We start from the raw sequence: 26,510 nt of genomic DNA on the forward strand, positions 1-26,510 counted from the left end.
TTTGAAAAGTCTGACCGACTTCCTCTATTGCCGACTGCGGCTTGGTCGGTTTGCAATCGAGCGGTTCCGAGGGAGCGGCGTCCTTTGCGCCCCGTGACCCCTAGGAGTCGCTGCAGCGGGAGGCTCGGCGGAGGAGCCGCGGTGGCCGGCTGGAGAAGCTAGAAGGCCGCTCCTCCGCCCGTGACGTCAGCAGCCGAGCGCTGAGGCTGAGATTTCAGGGCAGGAGGGGCTGCTGGTCTGAGATCCGGCAACGCGCCTCCTCCAGCGGAGGGCGACTTCCAGTGTAGCCGAGCCTCCGCCCGCCCCCGACGCGGGCGGGCGGGCGAGTCGCTTAGCCCCCCTGCGCTCTCCCTGCCACTCCTTGCCCGGGGCTGAAGGAGAGACGAGGCGGTCGCCACCCGCCCAACCTGTTCACAGACAGGTTCTGCCTGCCCAGGACGACCTCCGCGCTCAGGCGTTCCTCTGGGCTGCGCCTGGGAGAGCGGGCAGGCAGGCGCCCCCACAACTGCAGCTCATCCCTTCTGGAAAAGTTGCTGTTAGTTGCCCCAAAGAGACCATTCATCCCACGGCTTCCTCTCACGCAAGAGTAAAAAACAACAACAAAGTTCTCCAAACCTGCAACCTCCAAATCCCATGCATGCTAACAAGGAAAGCAAACTCGCCTTGGAGTGCTGCGCAAATACGCCTGTTGCTACATTCAAAAGTAGGCCTGGATCTCTCCCCCGTTTTTTAAAAAGTACATTTTAGAGCCGAGCCTCCCTGCAAGGAACTCGGTCCTGAGTGTGTACAGTGTACCTCGCTCTCTCGCCACTCCCCACCCCGCTGTCCCGCATCCCAACAGCCCACTAAGGCCGTTTTAAGTGTCAGTCCGAAGGGTCACACGCTGAACTTCCTAGCGAAGGCGGGATTTGAACCTGGAACTTCGCGGCTGAAGTCAAACGCTCTGTCTCAAGCCATGCATTACTCCCTCAAGGGAAAGAAGATAACTTTGGGGCCCCATTCAACATTTGACCACGAAGTCCACTCCGCCTTATGTACCCACCAGACATGATTCCCCCTTGCAAACAGACTCCCCCCCCCTCTTTATTAGAAGAAGGTGGTTGGCCCTAATGATCCAGCCTTTTCCAGTAAACGCATCCAGTTTCCTTCCAGCCTCCCTCCCATCCTGCCTCCGGCAGAAAAACTCCCCCCCACCACCACCCGAGAAAGCGAAGGCGCGGAGTGGGGGGACGACCCTCTTCCTCAGGTCTCCTCCCCCAGAGATGGTCGCGGAAGGAGGAGGCTGTCCATCGGCGAGAAGGGCGGGGGCTGGCGGCTCCTGCTCTCCTTCCTTCCCTCCCTCCTTCTTTCTCTCCCTTTCCAAGTTTCTGCTCCTCCCTCCTTCGCACAAACTTTCCCGTCGCTCTTGCTCGGCGCCCGGCTAGAGCTCCTTTCGGTGCGCGGCGGATTCTTCACCCAGCCAGCCAGCCGCGCCTCCCCCCTCTTCCTGCTGCCCTGTCACCTTCTTCCCCCCCCCCTCACCCAAACGATCCAGAGCCTCAAGCGGCTACACCGGCGGGACCACCACCCACCCTTCCCCGGACGGAGCACGGAGTAAGTAAGCAAGCGAGCGAGCGGGCGAGCGCTCCCATCCCGGCCTTGGAAACTCTCCGGGAGAGGAAGGAGAGGATTCGTCTCTATTGCGCCCCCTTTTTCCACACAGATGTCCCGGGCTGCGGGGGGAGTTTCCCCGCCCCCTGCCCCTTCCCCTATTTATCCACCCCCAGACCCAAACCTCGACCCCCCTTTCTCCCGCCCATGGAATTGGTCACGCTAGGAAGAGAAAAGTTGAAGGGGGGGAGCCCCTTTTCTTTCTACCCCCTTGCCCCCCCCCCCGGGTTTCAGCCATGCCTTGTTGCGGTTTTCCTCTGGGAAAGAACATTGTATCCACCACTTTATGGAGCCTGTCTTGGGCAGCTACTCTTTCCTTGGGGGCAAGTTTCCCTGCTCTCAGGGCTCGCTTTGCTGGGAGCTCCAAACCCTTAAAAGAAAAAGGAAAAACAACAAATTCTACACCGTCCTTTTGGGGGTACACTCAGAGATGCCTGACGTCGAGTCATGGTTCCTGCTCCGTTTCAAGTTTTGAAGTCCGTGGCCTGTAACAGAGCTGGATTAATTTCCTCCTTATATATAGTTATGCTTTGTCCGTCCCAGTTGGTTGTAATCAGAGCCTGTCCGTCTGCCAAAAGGGCTTTCGTGTGTATGATCCAGACTGTATATTGATAACTAGAATGGAGCATATATCTCTGTATAAAAATAGGTTATATAATCTTTCTGGTCTCTCGGGCATCACAGTGTTGCTCTTACGGACGTTGTGAGTTTTTAAAAATCTTATAATATTCATATTATTTATTAACATCCAAGAGGAAGTCTTTTGAAGCAGGATTTGTTCTCCAGTGTGCCTGTATCTATCGCCAGCTTGAACCTAGGCCATAGGGCCGCTGTGTTGACAACTCATGGATTGCACAAACACATTTCCTCAATTAATTACCTTTGTGTGTGTTATGTGCGTAATGCTGTGTTTCTCACTCGTTGGTCACGTGCGTAAAAACAAATGCTTTGGTAGATTCGTTGTATGTGTAGATTTATGTTGTATTGCGGAAAGTTACATTTGGAAGTTTATAGTACTGATGTGTGTGTGAGAGAGAGAGAGAGAGAGAAGGGGAGGGTGGGGAGAAGGACGAGCAATTTAATTGGGGAGCGGGGAAGGGAGAGGATATGACAACTGTGTTAATATTGAAAACCCAAGATGGGATGGGCTTGACCAGTGTGTTAAATATCCACCCTATATCAGTCATAACAGGGGATCCAGTTCTGACTGATTAGTTCTGGGCAGCTGACCTACAGTGTTAATGGTTTAACAAAGAAATAGGGAAGCTGTGAGATCAGAGGGCAAAGAACTAAAAAGAGAGGTCTCTTGAGGGTTTCCTATTGTCTGTCATAATCCATGGTATTTTGGTTGTTGCACCAGGGCAGGCGGACTGTGTCAGGCCCTTTCTCCCTTCCATTTAATAGTTTTCTCAATGGCTGCAATGTTTTGGAGGCTGCCGCTTGCCTGTTCTTTGTAGAGTTCTTATGGATGTGCAGGGGAACATTAACGAGGGAAACTGGAGAGTTTCTTCTAGGTCATATACGTAGCCTCCTGTGAATAAGGCAAAGCATTATTGAGGAGCTCTTGTATATGGGACTTCTAAGAGGGAGGCACTTTGTACTCCAGGCCACTTTCTGATGGTGAGGCCTTGCAGGCAGGTTGCTGTTTGGTCATGGCTCTGCAGGGCTGGATGTATGGTTGGTCCTGCAGGCCTAGACATGCAAGAGCTTACACCGTTCAAGGGAATAGCTATCTCGAAAACAGCACCTGGGTTGCACTGTATGCTACTGCATGAAATATAACCTCCCAAATAAAGACATGCTGCTTTGGGGAGATTGTTCCACCATTGTCTTTTAAGCTGTCTATGCTGTGAAGTTTGTGCCATGATGAAACATAAAGATAATAGGGCTTTTACTTGCTTTTAGGTATGGGGTAGGCGCTTACCTGTCCTGGGAAACTGAGGCAATGGATTGTGGGCAAGGTTTCAACTTTCCCATGGTGATTGTGAGCAAGACATACAGCCAAGTATAATTGCATGTACCCCAATTTCCTCATAAATCAGTGCAAATTTCCTATGGGTGTACTCAAACAGTATACACACTTATCTGGGAGTAAGCCCCACTGAAAACAACAGGAATTTCTTCTGAATAAACATATTTAGGATTATGCTGTAATACAGTATATTGATTTGAGTGAGTGCTTAATAATTGCAATCACAGTTCCAGCGGATATCCTCCAAATGTTTACTAGTAAACTCGGAGTGATATATTTCATTTCCAGAAAGCCATTAGGCTGCTGTGTTGTTCTAGAAATATTATTGTTTATTATTATGTATTTGTATTATGGAAGCAGAAAAGAGCTATTCTGAGTTTTTACTGGATATCACCCACCCCAAACCTCCTAAGAACAAGCTTGAAGTTCCATCCCTTTTGTTTCAAAGTAATTACATTTAGCACCAACAACTGCTGTGTTCTGCCTTTGTAGCCCTGCTCTTCAACCTTAGAAGTGTCTGTATATTAACATGCAAGGCAAGATGGTGATTATTGGGTCATTTATAGCTTCTCCATACTTTCTTATTTATATAAGGCTGTAGGTCTAGTCATAAAAGGTCAGTTGGAGACTTCATAATGATATGCATGCCTGTGGGTCTCTGTGTCTCCAGAAATGTTCTTTTTTATGGAGGGTTAACACTAGTGTTGAAACTACACATGTGTTGTGGGGATCTGAAATCCACTGACTTCCCACATTAGCAAGTTTCAAATCCAATTTTGAACCTGAAGAAGTGACTGTAAATCTTACTAAACTTAAGCCCAAACTTCCTACCTTTTGGTAAGAAAACAAACTTTTCAAGCTGTGAAATTCTTGGATGTGAAACCATAATTTCACTACACCATTTTAATTTTGCAGATATATTGGCTTTCATATTATAAGATTTATAGCTTTGGTTAGAAAGTTTTTACATTACTTTACTCAACACATGATTAAAAGTATTGCTTAAACTTGGAAGTCAAAACACATTAAAATGCTACTGTAGACAAGTTGCTGTATATTTTGATAGGCGATAGTTGGTGTTTGCTAGTTTACATGCCCGCTGCACCATTTAAAACTTATTTCTACTTTATTAATATTCCAGTTACAGAAAGGGAGTCAAATAGCTGCTAGCTTTAATATTTTCAAAGGCAGAATACTTATTGTCTCTCTCCTGCAGAAGAGCAACAAGCTGTAAACCAAAGTACAAATATTAGTTACAGCTTGCGGTTTGTCTACAGTGAGACAAACCATGAGTCCCCGTTCAGACAATGTGCTAAGCCAAATCATGACTTAGTTTACACAGTGCATCAGAGGAGGAGGAGGAGCAAAGCGACTGGTTTCTTTGGCAGCCTACATGCTCATGCTAAACCTACTTTCAGGCAGACGTAGGGTTTTGGTCTTAAGCATCCCCAAATGTAAGAGCACAACCATTTTAAACTGCCAGGGACCGTGTGATTTTTGCCTAGAAGTCTGACTTCAAACTGAGCTAGAAGTAATGGCAATTGTCACAATCTAATACATTTTGTGAAACAAGTTTGACAGCTCTTGGTCTAGTTTCCTTGTGAGACCTGTGCTTGTCTTATAGAAACCACCAGTCCTATTGACAGTAACTGACCATCCCTAATTGCACTTTCAGTAGAGAGCAGAGACTGGATGTGCCAAGGATCTGGAGTCTTCTCCCCTACTTTTGCTGTGTTTGGGAATATAGACATGTCAGATGAGAGCTTTCCCCATTGCTGTTATCTGGCTTGCTTCATATGAGCAAACTCTTGAGTGGGATGCATGATGAATTGATCCTACTTGAATGTGAATCATAGAGTGCTGGTTACTAGGTCCTTTCACAGTCTCACTGTAATAACACAGGTCAGAAAAGGCCATCTGCAGATTTGTTCTTCAATGTCTATAATATGAAATACTTGGTGTTCCTTTGTGGCAGGGGTTTGCGGACCTGTGACCCTGCAGGTGTGTGTTTGTTTATAAAAATATTTATAGATCACTATTTCATTAAAAAAAAATATCAATGTGATTTACATTAAAAAATATTTAAGACCAGAAAGTATTTTCTTTAATCATACAACTAGCCTGAGATTTGGGACCATTATGGCTCCCCTTGCCCGCAGCATACAATTACCAAATGTATATCCCATATTTTAGGTGCATCCTTCATATAATCTAATTCCATGTGTATCTGTGTTACCTTGGACCAGAAGAAATGCTGAGTTCACTGAACCTTAATCGGGGATGCTGAACAGTGATAGGCCTAGATATCGGAGGCAGGTATAGGGCTACCAATGGACTAGGAAAAAACTAGTATTTATTTGCTATATAGACAAAGTGTAAGGGTAGGCTTCAATAAAAATTAAACAAGAGATTGCCCTCATATTCTGCTTGCGGACTTCCCACAGACATTTGATTGACCACTGTGAAATCAGGATGCTAGTCTAGATGGGCCTTTGGTCTGATCCAGCAGAGTTCTTCTTATGTCAGATTGATTTGCAGACATTAACAGGTGACACTTTTCATAGCATGGAGATAAGCACGATGCTTGCTCATGTCTACAAGCCATATTACACAAGAGCCAGGACCAGTGAAAAGGTGTGCAACCTTTTCCTGTAATTGACTGGCATGTATGATGTGTATTATGCAAAAAAAAATAATCGTAATACATTTTTAATTGAATTCCAATAAAAATAATGTGTTTTGAAAAGTGGCTAACCTTAGGCAAGTAAGGCCATTTAATCTACAGTCTGAATAGTTAATTTCCTCTAGAAACACCATCATTTGACACAGGTGAGTACATTTGGAAGAATTCGGTTTATCCTTGAGAATGCACCAAGGATGGGGAACTTTTTTGAGCCAGCTTTGACTAGTGAGTGGGACAGTTCATCTATCAACCTCTTGATTGGCCCATAGCCTGGACATTCTTCATGCCTGGTCTACATTGACTGGTAGCAGCTCTCCAGGATTTCAAACAGGGGGTCCGCCAGCCTTACTTGGAGATGCCAGGGATTGAATTTGGGACCTGCTGCATACAACACGGGATGCGGGTGGCGCTGTGGGTTAAACCACAGAGCCTAGGACTTGCTGATCAGAAGGTCGGCGGTTCCAATCCCTGTGATGGGGTGAGCTCCCGTTGCTCGGTCCATGCTCCTGCCAACCTAGCAGTTTGAAAGCACGTCAAAGTGCAAGTAGATAAATAGGTACCGCTCCGGCGGGAAGATAAACGGCGTTTCCGCGCGCTGCTCTGGTTCGCCAGAAGCAGCTTAGTCATGCTGGCCACATGACCCGGAAGCTGTACGCCGGCTCCCTCGGCCAATAAAGCGAGATGAGTGCTGCAACCCCAGAGCGAGTCATGACTGGACCTAATGGTCAGGGGTTCCTTTGCCTTTACTTTTACATACAGCACAGATACTCTGTCACTGAGCTGTGGCCTGTGGTGCTAGGAGCACTCTAGTTTTCTAACTCTGTTGAGTGGGGACAAAGACATTTGACTCTTTTTCCTGTCAAAATGATTGAATGCACGCAAACATGTCCTCTACCTTCTGCAGTAATGGACCATGGTGTAACTGTCAGGATTTTGGAGGGGCGTTAGAAGAACCCTTCTGCATCAGCCCAAAGGCCTTTATAGTCCAACATTTTTTCCCCACTGTGGCCAACCAGATGCCTATGGGAAACCCACAGGCAGTTCCTGCATGCACTCAAGATGATCAGCCTTATAATTTAACACTCACCTCGTTACCCAGGGCAAGCCATTGTTGCCCTTAAGTTAAAAAAAGAAAACGCTCCCAAGGCAGCTGAGAACCGCAACAACAAACAATATTAAGAGCAAAATAACCCCTGCCAGGCTTAATTTGGCATGTGCACCAGAGGTTCCCTATGTCTGCAGTATGATGCACAATCTTATACAGCCTTGTGCTATCAAATGAGGGGCACTGTAGGATGAGAGAAATTAGATATACATGATGAAATATCTAACAGTTGAGCTTTGTGCATTTACTCAGAAGTAAGTCCTGTGAAATGCGATGGGTAAGTCTGATGATATTGCCTCCTAATGGTGCAACACTGGGCAACAGAATAAATGTCATGAGTAAATGTTGTGCAGGGATGTAGTATGAAGGAAAATAAATTACTGTTGCTATCTGGAGATCCCAGCTTCTTCAACCAAAATGTATAGGTTTGTTTGTTCATTGTTTGTTTGTTTGTTACTACTACTACTTCTACTTTATTATTTCTACCCAGCCCATTTGGCTGGGTTTCCCCAGCCACTCTGGGTGGCTTACAGCATATATAAAAACATAATAAAACATCAAATGTTAAAAACCTCCCGATACAGGGTTGCCTTCAGATGTCTTCTAAAATTTGTGTAGTTCTTTATCTCCTTGACATCTGAAAGGAGGGCGTTCCACAGGGAGGGCGCTGCTGCTGAGAAGGTCCTACCTTATGACATTTGTATGCTATCCAGTAAGACAAAGTTCTGCACAACATCAAATGATTAAGTAAAAAACCGCTTTAATACAAAGGAAAACACGAAACCATTAAAGGGCAGAAACTACATAAATACAACAGAACAGAACTCATCACCCCCATCTTCCGATTAGAAATGGGTTAAAAAATTAGATCCAGATTACCAAAGTTACCGTATTTTTCGCTCTATAACACGCACCTGACCATAACACGCACATAGTTTTTAGAGGAGGAAAACAAGAAAAAAATATTCTAAACGAAACAGTGGATATATGATTTTTGTGGTTCATGCTGTGGCCACAGACATGTGATCTGCCGGTGAGTTTGGGGTAGCCCAATGCAAAAATCCTGAGGATCCATGTGGATCCATGCTTTGTAACCACATTTTTGCGCCATTGCGGCCCCATGAAACAGTGGGTGCGTGTGTTTTTTGGTGCAGGCTGTAGCCATGGATATGCTATGTGATCGGATGGTGAATTTGGGGTGACCTAGTGCAAAAATCCTGAGGATCCATGTGGATCCGTGCTTTGTAACCACGTTTTAAGTGGGGAGGGAAGGAAAAGAACTCAAGGGACAAGGAGCACGCGTGGGGGGTGTGGAGAAGGATGCTGCTGATAATGCAGGAGAGGCTCCTCTCTGGCTTTGCTCCTTTAGAACAAGCAGGCTCTGCGTCTCTCCCTCCTCCCCGGCAAGGAAACCATGATAGTAACCACTCTGAGACAAATCAAGAAAAATTGCGACCAACACTCTCCCCCAACAAGCGCAGTGAGGTCAAAACACACACACACACAGAGAGGGAACTGGCCCTAAAGTCGCAGGGCGCTGGGGGAGTGAACGGGAAGCAAGAGAAGGAGAAGGAGCCCTCACACACACAGAGTGTCAATTCTAAAGTCGGAGGGACAGCGCAGGGAGAGTGAACGGGAAGCAGGAGCCCTCTCTCTCACACACAGACACACAGAGTGTCAATTCTAAAGTCGGAGGGAGAGCCAGGGAGAGCGAAGGGGAAGCAGGAGGAGGAGAACGATAGCTCAAGCACACACACACACAGCCCCTACAGTGGCTAATCCAAAATCGGACAGCAAAAAACTGCAGGCAGTGACAGAGAGTACGGGGTTGTTTTAAAGCAGCCAACCCCGCTCTGCTTCTCTCCCTCCTCCCGGCTAGGCTGGCTGAAAAGCTTCGCTGCTACTTAGCAGATCAGTGGGGAGGAGAGAGGGACATAGAGGACGGGGTTGTTTTAAAGCAGCCAAGCCCGCTCTGCTTCTCTCCCTCCTCCCCAGCTTGGCTCGCTGACAGGAGCCGCTTACACCTGCTTTGCTGTTTCAAAGCAAGCCACGGACTGCTCACAACTGCAGCAGATTCCCCCGCCATCTGTAGGCATTCGCTCCATAACACGCACAGACATTTCCCCTTACTTTCTAGGAGGAAAAATCTGAGTGTTATGGAGCGAAATTTACGGTACTTAAAAGGTCCGGGTGAACATAAAGGCCTACAACTGGTGGTGAAAATACCACAAATCTGGTGCTAAAAAAGCTTCCCTGGGAAGATTCTGTAATTAGAGATAGATAAAACTTTTATTATTTATACCTTACCCATCTGGCTGGGTTGCCTCAGCCCCTCTGGGCTGGGAAAAGGCCCCCTCTCTGGTGATTGCAGGTCTCACTTCATTTGCCATTGGCACCTGGATTAGACCTTTTGAAGTTTTGGTGGATGCATATGGGAGGTGATGGTCTTACAGTTAGCCTGGTCCCAAGGTGTTGGGGGCTTTGAAGGTAAAAGCCAGCACTTTAAATTGGACTCAGAAGCTGACAAGGGGCCAGTTTAGCTGACAAGGCACAAGTGTAATACAGTCAAGGCAGTCCAGTCCCTATTAATGATTTTGCGGCCATGTTCTGGACGAACTGCATTTTTAAAGACAGCACTGTGTTGCAATAACTTATGAACAGGGTTACAAGAGTATGGGTAATTTTGGCCAAGTGATCTCCCTCCAGGTACGCTCACAGTTGGATATAAACAGAAACTGCCGAGATCACTGGAGCCTCTAATGGCAATGTTGGATTAATAAGTACCTACAGACTATGAGCCTGATCCTTTGGGAAGAGTGCGACTCCATCTAGAGCAAGCTGAACACCATTCACCTGGGTGGATGAACCACCAGCCAACGATACCTCCATCTTGTCTGGATCAAGTTGACCTTCATCCAGTCCATTACCATGCTTAAACACTAGTTCTGGACAACCACAGCCCCACCTGTCTGATGAGAACTAGAGATAAAGCTGGGTATCAGCAGTGTACAGGTGACGCTTCAGACAAGATCTCCTGATGACCACTCCCAGTAGCTTTGCGTAGATGTTAAACATCATGGGAGGACAAGTTGAACTCTGTGGAACCCCGGCACTCTCCAGTGAAAATAATTAAGGCAAAATATTTGAAGTGAATTTTTGACTCCTCTCTTTTTTTAAAGCACTGAATTAAGACTAGGATTTTCATGAACACCTGGCAGTAATCTAAATCCACCCCCATACAAGTCGTTGGTGAAGTTCAGCTAGGTGATGTCAGTGCTAAGTTATTTAGATTTTCCTCCTTTGGGTGACATGAATAGGATGCTCTACTGGGTCCTGTTTTTAATCCAGATCTCCAGAATACATATCTACTTACTGCCACATTGGACCACAAACACTGCTTGTATGTGACACAGGTCATTATAACTTTAGGGCTCTGCCGAAACATGCTAGAACATGATTAAAACACTTAAAAATGTTATATAATAATATTAATAATAATAATAATAATAATAATAGAAAAACTCCAATAACAACAAGGGCTGAAACACTTAGTTGATTTATGGGTTAATCAGTTAACATAATTTAATTGATTCAGAAGGTGTCTTAAATTACTTGGGCAGCAGCTTTAGATACACCGTAGATATAGCAAATGTTTTCAGGAGGTATGCCCCATATGACACATGTTGCAACATGTGTACGTAATCTAAAAACAGGGCTATTGTGTTCTTATGCAAAGTTAAGCAGGTTAAATCCATCTATAAAGATTCCTCTAGTTATGTGATATTGCTTGTAAGATATTAATGGCAGGCGGGAACATACTAGGCAGTGTTTGTGTTTGCCTGTGCATAGATCAGTCTTCCCCATCCTGGTATCTTCCAGATGTTTTGGCATACAACTCCCATCAACCCTTACCATTAACCTTGGTAAGGGAAGTTGCAGCCCAAAACAACCAGGGTTGTTTGGAGGGCATCAGGTTGGGCAAGTCGGTCCTAGACAATGGACTAGTCTGGATATGACACAAACCATAATTTAGTGTTGTGAGAATGAGCCTTCCCCAGGGCTCATGCACCCCCCCTCTAAAGAGGAGTTTGGAAGCTTTCATTTCTGTTTTAGATTAACTGCAGCTTCCTGCATTGTCTAAACCTGCAAAAACGGTGGTTATCTTAACAATGGTGAGTTGAAACAAGCCCACTTCAAACCATAACTTATGTAGTTGGCTTCTTTTTACTACTCATAGTTAACTCTCACAGCAGTTTAGGGTTCAGACAAGACATTAAACAGCTGTTAATGTGAAACAGAAAAGAAGAGGGAGTGTGAGAACTTGAGACAAAGCTTTTTGTGTCTGAATGCAACCATTGATGTTAACCATTTTGCCACCCGTGGTAGAAGGAATATTTTGTTTTAAACTTGCTTATATGGTCAAAACAAAAAAAAATTCCTTCCAGTAGCACCTTAAAGACCAACTAAGTTAGTTCTTGGTATGAGCTTTCGTGTGCATGCACACTTCAGATACACTGAAGTATCTGAAGAAGTGTGCATGCACATGAAAGCTCATACCAAGAACTAACTTAGTTGGTCTTTAAGGTGCTACTGGAAGGAATTTTTTTTGTTTTGACTATGGCAGACCAACACGGCTACCTATCTGTAACATTGCTTATATAGATTTTAACATATGGTGTTATGCATTTTTTAATTGTAAATCACTTTGATATTCATCATTGCAATGCTTTAAATGAGGTGAATGTCATGCAGCACAACTATCATGTTTGTATCATCCAACACTAAGAGACTAGCCATGCAATTTTAAAAATGATGATATTGCAATCCATTCCTTGTTGTCAATCTGATTAAACTGTCTGAGGTTGAAAATATTTCCCCAAGCTCAAGGGACCCAGTTGTTATTTCCATAAATCTACCCCCTCCAAGAAAAAACAAGTTTTGATACCAACCCTCACATGTTTCTAGTGGTGTATTTCAACATCCGCCTGGTAGCCATAGGTGACAAAGAGCTGCAGACATGCACGTGAGCATGGATGGGTGGAAGATGGATGGAGCGTGTCATCCCTCTGTGACCAGCACAGAAACCTAAGAGGAGTACTCATGGAGCACCCACATAGAAGTGGGCTCCTGTTGCAGGCGGGACAGAGCCCTTAATGGCTTAATCCCTCCTCGTCAAGCCTCCAGCCTCTATTTAATTTGGAGAAAGGCTCCATAGCTCAAGTCTGAGGTTCCTTCTCCAGCATCTACAGGAATGTCTGGGGAAGACTTCTGCCCGAAGCCCTGATGATCTGCTGTTAGTCACTATGCACAACACTGAACTAGATGGATCAGTGGGTCTGATTTGGTGTAAGGCAGCTTCCTGGTTTGCTTCCTAATTCTGACCGCTAGTGTTGAGAGGTATTTCAATAAAGCCATTAGGCGGCTGCAAAGCATTCATGTTTTTTTAAAAAATAAAAAATGGGTATTGTCAGCATGTGTCATCACTTCATTTTTCAGCCTCCTTCCCCCAAACCTTTTATTGAATAGAGGGAATATAAAGGGAATTTGATACTGGTACATGGGAAATATTAATGCCTACCTTTTCCATGGGGTGAACTCTGTACTTGCATTCCACCTTCAAGCTTATGAAAACTTTTGTTACTCCCAGGATTACTTTTCTTCAAAGCTTGTAATAAGTTTTATTCACATTCTTACAACTATTGGGTGAGGCACGATGTCGCGGTGTAACTGCTCTTTGCATTAAGTTTTATTAACTGTAGAATAGTAAATTCATAATTTCTATCAATTTGATAGATTTTACAAAAGTATTTCTGGGTGCCTTACAGTTGTGGTGTATCTGTTTGGGTGGGGGGGGTGAGGCACCACAGGCTTGCGCCATCCGTTTGAATGAACTGATCCTCATATGAAATGAGGATATAATATAAATGGTGTGTGTGTTTCTGCTTGATGCAGAGCAACTGGGCTGCATATGCTTTGGAAATGCACCTTCTGATTGGTTGGTTTTTTATCCTCAGCACTTGACACAGTACCTTCTAAAGGAGTTACTTGCTCTTTTGTTTCTGGCATAGGACTTGTGGACTTTCTGGCATAGGACAGCTGCAGTGACATCCCCAAGGACTTCTGAGGCTTGCTGCCTCATTGCAGAGGAAACTACCTAGGAGGAGCAGGGATAGAGGTGTTAAAACAGGCTTGGTTCGCATTAGAATTCTCATATTTAGGACTGGGCAATCTGCAGTGGAAATAGAGGAGGAGCCCATCCTAGTTTAGCCTCTTCCATCCCATCGTTAAACAAACTCAAAAACAGTCTCCTTCTGCCCAGCCCAAAACAGCTCCACTGGCCTCTGCCTGAGGAGCGAGGTGCCTATGAGCAGCTTCCCATTGCACCTGTGAGCTCCCCATTGGCAGTAGCCCACAGAAAATCCTAAATTGGGGCATTCTAGGGGTAGGGAGGGGTTGACTCAGGATCCACTGTTGTCACTTGACAGTATTGGGATTTACCTGAGTGTGATTGCTACAGAGTCTATAAAGCAGGCCTTGCCTGCCCTCTCCTCACCTTCTGCCACAGCTGCCATGAGCACTCGGGCATGGATTCGGCAGTGGAGACACTGTTCTGCCCTGCCCTGCTGCTGTCTGGCTCAGTTTGGATTGCTCTGCCATGTAGCATCTCTTAATATCTTCAAAGATTTCCAGTCACCCATCAATTAACAGTGTTCTTTATGCGTGTTATAACAGAAGCATAGGAAATATGCTTCTGATATAACACGACAGGAAATGACCAGCCCCTAAAATGTGCATGTAAGAATGCATGTGTGTCTAGAGTATATTTGTGTGTGCATATGAGCATACAGTGATACCTTGGTTCTTGAACATAATCTGTTCCGGAGGTCCGTTTGACTCCTGGAACTGTTCAAAAACCAAGGCGTAGCTTCCATTTGGCTGCAGGAGCTTCCTGCACTCACTCAGAAGCCGCATTGGAAGTTTGGCTTCCGAAAAACGTTAGCAAACTGGAACACCTGCTTCCGGGTTTGTGGTGTTTGGGATCTGATTTGTTTGGCTACTAAGCCGTTTGAGATCCAAGGTACGACTGTAAATGGTCGGTGCTCGGTATGTGAAGTGGTGAGTGGGGTGTGTGTGACCCTGCCCATTACCAGCTCTGATCCTGTCCACATTTCCCATAACCACTTTTATTTTGGACCCGTCCACCTTTGGCATGCAGCTCTTGGAAGGCTGGCCACGAAGGAACGTGACTCTTTGTTTGACATCGGTTCCACACTCCTGCTATAAGCTATAGAAAGTGACACTAGAGTAACGTCTCTCCTCTGGCATCCAGATTTGATTTGGAATCTCTCCATTTTACACTGCAAGAGTGGAAAAGCACAATGTGTCTGCATGCAAGTGAATGAAGCAGTGTGTGCATTCAGCTGAGTGCGGACTTTAGGTTGGGAGAAGGCTGAGGAGGTGGTAGAGGTGGCAATGTAATTAAATTTACTGTTACTGCCTCCGAGGTATATTTTGTACAGGACAGTGTCTGCTGTGCTGTTTGAACATGAATGTGTGCCAATTTAGACACATTTAGATATCAAATGAAGTTTATTGTGTATCTTATGCACGTGTTCTGCTGTTTGTATGCATCAGGGTAACCTGCATGTAAAGGTAAAGGTACCCCTGCCCGTACGGGCCAGTTGTGTCCGACTCTAGGGTTGTGCGTCAATCTCACTTAAGAGGCCGGGGGCTAGCGCTGTCCGGAGACACTTCCGGGTCACGTGGTCAGCATGACATAGCTGCATCTGGCGAGCCAGCGCAGCACACGGAAACGCCGTTTACCTTCCCACCAGTAAGCGGTCCCTATTTATCTACTTGCACCCAGGGGTGCTTTTGAACTGCTAGGTTGGCAGGCGCTGGGACCGAGCAATGGGAGCATACCCCGCCGTGGGGATTCGAACCGCCGACCTTTCAATCGGCAAGTCCTAGGCACTGAGGCTTTTACCCACAGCGCCACCCGCGTCCCAACTTGCATGTACCGTGCAATAATTATTTTGGAAATCTGGATGATCGTCATCCATTTGATCTTTCTTTGTGAAATTAGCAGCTATCAATCCCATCCCTTGTCTAAAATCATAGTGCAGGATAGTTGTAAGTCTCCCAGCAATCTTCAGCTTGGGCATATTACCAGTGGTCTACATTGCAGGATTGTCATAAGCCACTATGTTTGTTCTCTCCTCCAACCGGTCCGCAATATTGATGCTTGGAACTACATCACGGAAGTGCCATTCATCAATTGGCCTCAAATACATGGGTGACGGGGCTGCACTTCATTGCAAGGTTGCTGTAAGCCACCTCTCACAGTCTTGGGGAAACACACCCCTCCCATGACTAAGGCCTCATTCTCTACAATACAGGGGTATCAACGCTAGATAGTTTCCATGTTCCTTCTTGATGCAGGACACATTGTTGAGGCCTTCAACAAGAATTGAATTTGAATTTGAAGATCTGAGTTTGAAAGAAGCTTTAGCTTCTGGTTTTTGGAGGTGGTGTGAGTGCAATGCTGCCAAATCGCTGCAAAAATGCAATTCTGAATTTCACTGTGGTCTCAAGTGAGCCCCTGTTATTTTTATTACTCTAGTGAGAAGTAGCCATGGCGTCAAAAGTAAGCAGGGAAAGCTGGCTTTCTAACCACACCTCTTAATGGGGATCTTGTGCTCTTTCACATATTTTTGGACTCCCAGCTCCCAGCATGGAAATGGAGGGAGTTGTAGACCAATAACACATGGGCACCCTTCCCCCAATAGTTGTGGTATTGTTTGTTGCCTTAATCAATTCTCCATCAAGATAGGCTCATGGGTTAATATCTGCCTACTTATTTAATTTTTCAGTCTTTCAATCATCCAGTGCCAGAGAGTAATGGTTCATAAAATCAGTTCAATATAATAAGCAGGTTTGACAATCCGCTGCATCTTTTGATCCATTGGCTTCAGCTGGTTCCCATGTCTATGTAGTTTGCAGCTGATTGGAAGAGGCCAAGCTAAGAATTGGTCTCTGTGCTGTAAATGTGCTTATGTTCCTAATAGAAGGTGCCATGTCAGAGGAGCCAATTTATGGACTACTGTAACATGAACAATTTTAAGTTTTTAGTAAGGAGTCCTCGTTTGATTACTGTGCATACATTCTAGAATTACTCCTGAAGTTTCAGAGCATCTTTACCTATTGTGTTTTTTTAACACCATGATAATATTATTCTAGGATTTTATTTTAATGGCATGCGTATATTTTTGTGTCACGCTTCACATGCCATGATAAACTCTGGTTACCCTACACAGTTACATTTGTAGGAATAGTGTGATATATGAAGGAATACTCATTTAACAGATGGAAATTATTTCTGGCTAACATCCAGGTCTGCTTTGGTAGCGAGTCCAAGTGTTGTGGTAGTGGGTTAATGAAAAGTCACAATTCAGTTTTATATATTCCTTGTCTGAGTTCTACTGAACCCTTGGGCAATTTATTTGTAATTTTGCCATTCCCCCCCCCCCCCCGGTCGCTTAGCTCTAATAAGCTGCTTTTTCATGAACTGGTTGTTCTTCAGATACATTCCCTAAACTGTTTTAATGCAGCTGTTTCTCAATAGCTTGGCAAAGGGTTAACATTTTTATTGATCACATTGTAGATATTGAGGATCTCTGTCCAACCTAGAGTTTTCAGTCTGCGGTATGTGTGTTTGAGCATGTTTTCAAGAGCCAAACACATATACCATATTTTTCTCAGTTACAAACCATAAAAATGTCCTCTAAGTAGTCAATTACCTGCAGTAAATAACTTTTGTTGCCTTACAGTAGTTATTTGGTGAGTATACCATTGGCTGTATGGATGTAGAATAACACGTATGCACAATCAACTGGCTTCAGTGATCTTTGATAGTGTGTTTTAGGTTTCTGATGGTCTGACCCACTCTTCACCTGAGTCTTTCTTTGCTTAAAACCAGGGCTTTTTTCTGCAGGAACTCACTGGAACTCAGTTCCAGCACCTTGCAGGTGGGGTGCCATTGCCATTATAAGAGAACAAGGGAAACGTTCATTGTGAGTTACGGCACCTCTTTTTCTAGAAAAATTGCACTGCTTAAAACCATTCTTTGTTCAATGTCTATATTTTGTTGCGTCTCATATTTCTTTATTTGGCTACAAAGTAGTTTTGAAATATAAGCAGTGGGTGGTTTTTGTTTTTGTTCTGGTATAGAAAAGTTTTGCATATAATCAGTTTATTTTGCTGAATATGGGCACTTGTCAGTAAAAACTCTGATTGAATACATACAGTTTCAGGGCCAAACTAGTTCAGTCTTGGTGCAGAGCTGCGCATGGGCATAGCCAGGATTTAGTTGTGGGGGCAGGCTGGGGCAGAACTGAGTTATGTGCCACAAAATTGGTCAGTTAGTTGTACAGACAAACATTGGATCCCAAACATCTCCGTTTTGGAACATTTTGGCTCCTGAACGTCAAAACCCTGGAAGTAAATGCTCCGGTTTTTGAACATTTTTTGGAAGCCAAACGTCCGACGCGGCTTCTGCTTGAGTGCAGGAAGCTCCTGCAACCTCTCGGAAGCCACGCCTCGGTTGTCGAGCATTTCGGAAGCCAAATGGGCTTCCGGAACAGATTACATTCAACAACCAAGGTTTCACTGTATTTTTATTTATTTACTTAATTGCGGGGAGGGGGGGATGTGGTGGTAGCTGCCCCCTGCTGGCTATGCCCATGGAGCAGCTTCGTGAGTGTCATGAATTGTTTGAACATTTTAAAGAGCAAGCACAAATACAGAAACCCAGTCAATCAATTCTTAACTCTTAAGGAAAATGTGCACCCATTTCTCTTCCGCTTCTTTCCCCCTTAAAAGGTAAAGGTAAAGGGACCCCTGACCATTAGGTCCAGTCGTGACTGACTCTGGGGTTGCGACGCTCATCTTGTTTATTGGCCAAGGGAACTGGCGTACAGCTTCCGGGTCATGTGGCCAGCATGACTAAGCCCCTTCTGGCAAACCAGAGCAGCACACGGAAACGCCGTTTACCTTCCCGCCGGAGCAGTACCTATTTATCTACTTGCACTTTGATGTGATTTTGAACTGCTAGGTTGGCAGGAGCAGGGACCAAGTAACGGGAGCTCACCCCGTCGCGGGGATTAGAACCGCCGACCTTCTGATCGGCAAGCCCTAGGCTCTGTGGTTTAGACCATAGCGCCACCCGCGTCCCTTCCCCCTTAGCGGAGAGTTAATGTTGCTATTCTTTGGTAGTTCTTGGAGATGAGACCACATATAATTGTAGAGTGCGAAGGGACCCTAAGAGTCATCTAGTGCATGGGTAGGCAAACTAAGGCCTGGGGGCTGGATCCGGCCCAATCGCCTTCTCAATCCGGCCTGCGGACGGTCCAGGAATCAGCAGGAATCAGCGTGTTTTTACATGAGTAGAATGTGTCCTTTTATTTAAAAAGTGTCTCTGGGTTATTTGTGGGGCATAGGAATTCATTCATATATATTTTTTCAAAATGTAGTCCGGCCCCCCACAAGGTCTGAGGGACAGTTGACCGGCCCCTGCTGAAAAAGTTTGCTGACCCCAGATCTAGTCCAACCCCCTCCAATGCAGTAACATGCAGGTGGCTTATGTGGAGATCAAATCTTGGCGTTATCAGCACCATTCTCTAGCCCAGGCACCCCCAAACTCAGCCCTCCAGATATTTTGGGACTACAATTCCCATCATCCCTCACCACTGGTCCTGTTAGCTAGGGATGATGGGAGTTGCAGTCCGAAAAAACATCTAGAGGACCGAGTTTGGGCATGCTTGCTCTAGCCAACCGAGCTAACTGCCATCATAGGCATTAAGGCAAGGGCCTGGGGCCTGTACTGTATTCTAGGGGTGAGGAAATCTCCATATGTCAGACTCTCAGCTCTCCTTCAGCTCCAGCCAGATTGGCCAATGGTCAGGAATGATGGAAGTTGTAGTCCAGCTACATCAGGAAGGCCACTGGTTCCCTACTCCTGCTCTGCTGTACTTTGTTTTGCTACACAGAAGCACTAATAGATCTGAACAGGAGCAAGAGTTTGGAGGTCATAGGGAATAAGTCGGTGAAAATGTGCACCAATGTGTAGCAACTGTGAGAAATGTGAATTCCCCGTTGGGATTACAAATGGACCACACTTGGAATACTGTGTACAGTTCTCGTCACCTTTCAGAATAGGACAACTAAAACGAACAAGGGGCTAGAGCCACTTTAAAAGTTACGAAATTGTAGAGGAGTGGGGGGAAATTTCCGCGAATTTTTGAAAACAGTTGTGTGCAGTTGAAAACACTGGCAAACAGCATAACATATATTGAAGTGATGTAAGATAGGAAAATAGAATTAGATGGATATACCAAAATATACAGGAATGGTAGATAAGTTAAATGAACACTGGAAGGGGCGGGAGGGAAGTGAATGAATGTATGGTGCTCAATTTGAAATGTAAAATTTGAAAAGTTAATCAAAATTTAAAACTGCAAAAAGAAAAGTTACAACTTTGTGATATTTGGGTATTCGGAAAAAAGGGGAGTAAGGGGTGGGACATGAGAGGGGTGTACAAGATTGTGCATGGATAAAGCGCATAGGGAACAGTTCTGCCTCTCACATAATCCTAGAACCCAGGGGCCAGACAATAAAACTGAATGTTGGAAGATTTAGGACAGACACGTGGAGGTACCACAAAGTAGTTAAAGCCTGAAATTCTCTCCCAAAAGATATAGTGGTGGCACTAGAGTTCTGTTTTGTGTTTTTTTGGTCAAAGTTGTTGAGCTTTTCGGCAGGCTTTTTTTTTTTTAAAGAGAGCTCTACTTGCCATACGTATGGGTTTTCATGGACATTTTGCTGATTCAGCAAAAATCTGTCCGGATGCCTTTTTTGGCCCGAATCCCGGCCTTTATTTTTTTATTTTTTTTTTGAAAACCCGGACTTATGGCAGCCCTAGGTGGCACAAACCTGGGTGGCTTTAAAAGAGGATTAGACAAATTCATGGAGAATAAGGCTATACAAAATGGTTTCTAGCCATGAAGGCTGTGTTCTGCCTCCACTGGAAATCACAAGTGGGGCATGTGCTGTAGCATTCGGGTCCTTCTTGTGGGCTTCCTATAGACATATGGTTGACCATTGTGAGAAAAGGATGCCTTTGGTCTGACCTGGCAGAACTGCTCTTATACTAACACGACACAATTAGCATGAGTAGATCCTCTGAATGTTGACTAGCACATTTTTATCTTGTGTGGGCATCCTGTTTTGAACTGGGTGTTTTGTTCTAGTTGATCTTACTTGGAAGTAGGAGGGGGTTAAGAGAAGCTGAAATAAACCAATTTTATTTTTTCAAGGCCGTTTCTTACCTTGTATTTCTCTGCTTCAGTACTAAGGCACACTGAGTCCAGTGAGGCTTTCTCACATACATGGAAATGAGACTGCGGCCTTAATCTGTATGATATAATCCAGATACTGTTAGTTAGTTCTCTGTACTTCAGTTTGTTTCATAAATCCGCAGCAGCACTCTTATTTGGGAAGTGCCGTGAATTCTATAAGTTTGGGAAAAGCTTTGAGATATGTTATTGTTGCTTGATGACTGTCTCCTCCCATCTCCTCCTAAATTAGATCCAGCTGTTCATAATAGTCACTAACTTCCAGAGAAGATGCTCAGAGTTCACAGGCAGAGAATGACTTCCAGTTAGTGGAGGATGGGCGGTATTTTGCGTGCCAGCTCATCTAACCACTTCTCCCACCTCCCAGAAGCAGGAAAGGCATAAGAATCAAATAAACTAGAAATCTCAAAAGGGGCCAACTCCTTCACAGAACCACTGTGGGTGGCAGAATCAGACCCAAAAGTAATTTAGCGCTGTGTTGTCACACATGCGAAGTCCAAAAGGCTTGGGTTGATCTCAAATCAGGGAAGCATCCATAGGAGAAAGTGTTGTCATAATGGGTGACTTAATGAGTAAATGTGTGTTCCAGTCACAGCAAAAAAGTAAAATTACCCTAATTGATTGTACTCCAGAATTGCTGATAAAGGAACCGATCAGAAGAGAGACAACCTTGGTCTTAATTCTAAGTGGTGCTCAGAGTAAATGTTGCTGTCATGGGATAAGAGAAATCAGGTTCTCTGGATCAGTTGCTGTTAAAGAACAAGAAAAAAAGTAGGAATAAATGGGCACTTTTTACCACGAAAGGTTATAAGTTCCCCAAGGAACTGTTTTAGGACTGATGCTTGTTAACTTGTTCATAAACTACCTAAAGTTACTTTAGGGGTGAGTAAAGAGGATCTGTACCCATCAATGAAGTCCATTCCAATCTCCTTAGGCCATTAAGAGTTCTCAATTATTCAGCCTCAGTTACTTCATCCATACCTGACCCCCCACTATTGCCAGATTCTGGGTATCACTGGAGAGATTGGGGCAACTGGCATCCACTTGATTGCATCTAACTCCATGTTTCCTCATGGCCTCACCCAGTGGCTTCTTATAGATTTTGGACAGGCTATTATATTGGTAATCTCGGGACCATCTGAGAAGGATATGCTATGAATGTCTAAAGAATGTTCCAATTGCTGCCCCCTTTTAGAAGCATAAACTTAGCATTGCAGAAATATACAGATAGCTATTTAAGTCAGTCTGTTTAGTGTCTGAACTGAGTTTGTATTGCGAAAGAGTATGTGACTTTTTTATGAATTTCCTTCCCGTGTCCAGGAGACACATCAAGCTTCATGGGCATTACCATTTAGTTGCGCAGTGAAGTGTTTGATATGAAAGGTGCTGGATAGAACTTATGCATATGCCCAGGACACCCAAGGATGATTTCTTGCATTTGAAATGTGCATTACATGATATGCACCTGCATATTTGGATTAATTACGGCATAGCTGAGGTTCTGTGAAAGCTTTAGCAGAATGTGTGACATGGGAAATTTCATGCAATCTGCATAGATAGATAAACCACCTCGTTTTGCTGAGACTATGTGAATGGAGAAAGGTGTCTTTTGAAGTGGAGTTTGCCGTTAGCTTTCCTATTCTGTAAGAATTTGCTAGTTTGTGCCCAGTTTCTTTATACTTCATCCAGAATGGGTTTATGAAGATCCATTGGCTCAGTGTTCTGTCTGATTTTGGCACCCTCAGGCTTGGTCATGAAGCTTGGATGGAAGCCTACAAAAACCTGCCTCTAAGTGTTGCTCTGTACTAAGGGGAAATTAGCCTAATTAAGGCTGCAATCTTAACCCCACTTACCTGGAAGCACGCCCCCATTGAATTCAACAGGGCTGGCCTCTTAGTTAGGGTTGTACTTCAGTTGATCTCCTTGAACCTGAGTCCTAAACTGATTTAAGGGTCTTCATAGGCTCTACTCTGAGTTTGTTGACTGTTGTGATGAGGGTGCCAATGTGGTGCATTATGGGACAAGAGTCTAAGGTTAGCTTTAAAAGACTTTAACATGTTATAAACACCCTTTCTTTTAGATGAGGGTAGTTAATAAATGGTTAAAAGCTGAACTTTCTCCCTCTTCCAAAGGATTGTGAACTCTCATTTAGATTGGTGGTTGAGAGGACAATTTAGGTGAAATTATTCAGTGTTAACAATGGTATGCAGCAATTTCGATCATCTTCCTGTAACAAAACCTGTAACAAAATAATGGAATGACGTGTGAAAGGCAAACTTTAGAAAGCTGGAGTAGCAGTTGTAATCCATGGATGTGATTGCTGTGCCAGAAACAGAGAGCTGGTATTCATTCTGAATTAATTTCTTGATTAATTCCCACCCACCTCCAGCGTAACTTTGGCAGTATGCACCAGCTGTCCACAGAGGATTTTCAGTTAAGGATCATCACTCTTAGGAGAAACGTTGCCACCTCTTTTTAAAAGGGGGAGCTTGGCTCCCTGGAAGACGTTATAGCTTCTTTTAAATGTACTGAACTTTATTTTTTTATTTTTTTTAATGGATGGGTGAAAAAAACCAACGGGTGGGTATATTGCAATGTTGGCCCCATATAATTGGATTTTACTCCCACAGGAGGTATGTATATAATCCCACACTTTGGTGGCTTTTAAACATTGTTTCTTGTTTTTAGTTCTTACGTTTTTCATTAAATTGCTGGTTTTGTTAACAACTTTTTTTGTTTGATATCTAATATTTATTAATTTCTTTAAGGCTCTCTGTGAGGAATTCACACTAAAAGGCCTGATATCAATACAAGCAACCTTCGATTTGCATGGGGGTTGCTTTCATGCCACCCCATGTCAACAGAGCATGCATGAGCCCACCCCCACCCCATTATGTCCCTGCTCTGCCCTCTTCCGGGTCCAAAACGACCTGCACATCGGCGGTCACACGTCACTCGGTCCCCACCTGTACATAAACAATAACATCAACTCTGTAGCAACCCTGCTTAGAAACCACGGATCTGCCCGTGCTCCCTACAAGAATAGTATAAGCCATGGCACGTCTAGAGCTTTGCTTTGCATATACATGCAGAACAAACTTGACTTACATCCTGATCCTCTTGCGTGTTTACTCATAACTAAAACCACACTTGGCTGAATGGGGCTTAAGTTAACCACAATGCTTGTCATCAGTAGCCCTGGTGACTTCTAAGATGGATTACCGCTGTGCACTCCATGCGGGGCTTCACTTGCGCTGGATTTGGAAGCCGCAGCTAGTGCAGGACTGCTACTGAAAGGAGTGAGACCCTGCCAACATATTACACCTCTGCTCAGAGATCTGCAGAAGATGCCAATTTGCTGCCAGGCCAAATTGTTACTAGTATATAAGGCCCTTAACGGCTTGAGACCTGCAAGATCACCCTACCCCATATGGGCGCACTCCATTGCTTCAATCTGCAGAACTGGCTTGTTACAGCCACCACGGAATACTTGTTCCTCAATTGTAGGAAATCTGTTTTTTAATGTGACGGCACCTGCACTTTGGAACCCCTTGTCTATTAACATCAGTCAGGAGCCTTTGCTGTATCCTTTCCAGCACAGCAGCTGCTTAAAACATTTTTGTTTAGGAAAGCTTGTTCTAGAAGAGTTACTAATGTGCTGTTCTGTTTTCAGTTTGTTGTTTATTTTAATTAGCTTTTGAAGGTTTTTAAATACCTGTTTTTATCTATCTTTTATTGGTAATGTTGCTGTCTTGTTTTCGTAAACTGCTTTGAGGTTTTATTAAAATTAAGTGGTATATACATTCCGTTTCATAAATAAATGGAAGTCTCATTGCTATCAATTGGACAGACTTCCAAATAACTATGTATGGGCTGCAGCTGCCAGTTTAGGGTTTTTAAGTGTGTGTTTGGTGAGGGTGAATGGTTTGTAACAGCAACAGCAGCAACAAAAGGCTGGGAAGGATTGTGGTTTTGTGCCACTTTAGGGTTACATAAAATGGTGAGTGTCAAGGGGAGACTAGGTTTACCACTTCAAGCTAAATAGTTTGTGTTGTTTGTAAATGGTGGTTGCCCTGCCTAACTAAATCCACTGAAGTTTACCAATTGACTATAAGGAGATTAAAACTAGTGTAATACCCAAGAGGCCATATTACATGGTAGACAGAGTTCTGTGGAGCTATAAACCAAGCATTGTCTCCGTAAGCTGCTTTTCTGCACATAGGAAAAGATACGGGGACCTCAATGGTGCAAATTTGAGAGGTAAAGTGGCCAGCAGGGAAAGAGTTAAATACAGCGGTACCTGGGGCCTCCAGCTGCCACCGCGCCGCCGGAGCATGATTTCTGTTCTCATCCTGAAGCAAAGTTCTTAACCCGAGGTACTATGTCTGGGTTAGCAGAGTCTGTAACCTGAAGCGTATGTAACCTGGAGCGTATGTAACCAGAGGTACCACTGTACCTCCTTGCCCCACCTGTTCTCCTCCTGATTGCAACTGCTGCTTTTCCTGCTTGAACAGGAAAAAGCAAGTGAAAAATTATGTGAAACGTAAGGCAATACGTGGCTTGATCCTAACAAGCATATCTATATCTACTGTCTGAATGGGGAAAACTCTAGCAATATTATTAAGAGCATGATCCCTCTTGTTTCTGCCTTACTCCAGTTAGTTTGTTGTTGTGAATATTACCTATATGGAGGCTCCCTCTGGACCAGATTATATGGTTCTGTATGAAGGGACCCAATGCATGCCTCTCATCACAATAGCCTGCTTCTGTAGAATAGGCTTGTAATTAAATTGAAGAGTGATATTAGGAGATCTGCATCCTTGGAGGAGGATTCTAGATCTCTAAAGGGGTGTATATGTGTGTGCACGCGCTTGCGCTTTGGAAGACTTTCAAATGTCCGAGACATCTAGGATGCAGAATCCTGCATGGAGTTATGCATTCTGAGTTCCTTTAAAGTCAATGGGCTTAAGCACATTTTGCAGGGTGCAGGATTTCAATGGCCTGAAATGTCACCGACTTTCAATAGGTATATGATGGCATCTTGTCATTGGAACCTCTTGCAGACAGATGCCAATGCTAGAAATAGCTGATACAGGCCAACTTTTTAAACTTAAATGCTAAATAGGATGCATTAGTGCCTGTGTGACTCTCCCGTGTTCGGTTTTCCAGTATCTAGTAGGGTTTGTAGAAATAACTAAATCAGTTTATTTTCCTAGCTTATTCTTCATATAAGCAGGTCATTCCTGTCTTCAATAAAAATTAACATAGTTGTAGTGGTTATGAGTGTGGGCTGGGAAGTCCCATGTCTGAGTTGCACTCGCTAGGTAGCCTTTGGTGAGACGCGTTTTCCATCTGAGGATTCCCTCTTATATTTTTTTTAAGAAAATAATATTTATTAAAGTTTTAAAGGTTACAAAAAGCAAAAATAAAAACACCATATTAAACAAAAGCAAGTCAACACATCACAATGAGTAAAAAAGAAAAGAATGAGAAAAAAGAAGAAAGAAAAAAAAGAACAAAAAATACAATTAAAAAACAACAACCCAGCAACTCTTCCCATAACTTATCTTTCATTAGCTTGTTTCCTTGACCTCCTCACACCTCCCTTTTTTGTATTCTAGTTCGGTTAGGTATTTCAGCAAATCCTTCCCATCCTTTCCAAATTTTGTCCTGTAATTTATCTTAATA

At 44.2% G+C, this 26,510-nt stretch overlaps 1 protein-coding gene across 6 annotated transcripts in view; it reads left to right on the forward strand.

Annotated features, from left to right (window-relative positions):
* The first annotated feature begins 1,293 nt into the window (after window positions 1–1,293).
* The window catches only part of TEAD3 (TEA domain transcription factor 3), a 90,351-nt gene continuing 65,134 nt past the window's right edge, over window positions 1,294–26,510 (forward strand). For all 6 annotated transcript variants that reach the window (XM_083745028.1, XM_083745029.1, XM_083745030.1 and 3 more), the window contains exon 1: window positions 1,294–1,593. The gene's annotated coding sequence lies outside the window, so the exon portion shown is untranslated. The remainder of the gene's footprint in view (window positions 1,594–26,510) is intronic.

Source organism: Podarcis gaigeae (assembly GCF_964106915.1).
Source record: "Podarcis gaigeae genome assembly, chromosome: 6".
In the NCBI taxonomy this organism is placed as follows: Eukaryota; Metazoa; Chordata; class Lepidosauria; order Squamata; family Lacertidae; genus Podarcis; species Podarcis gaigeae.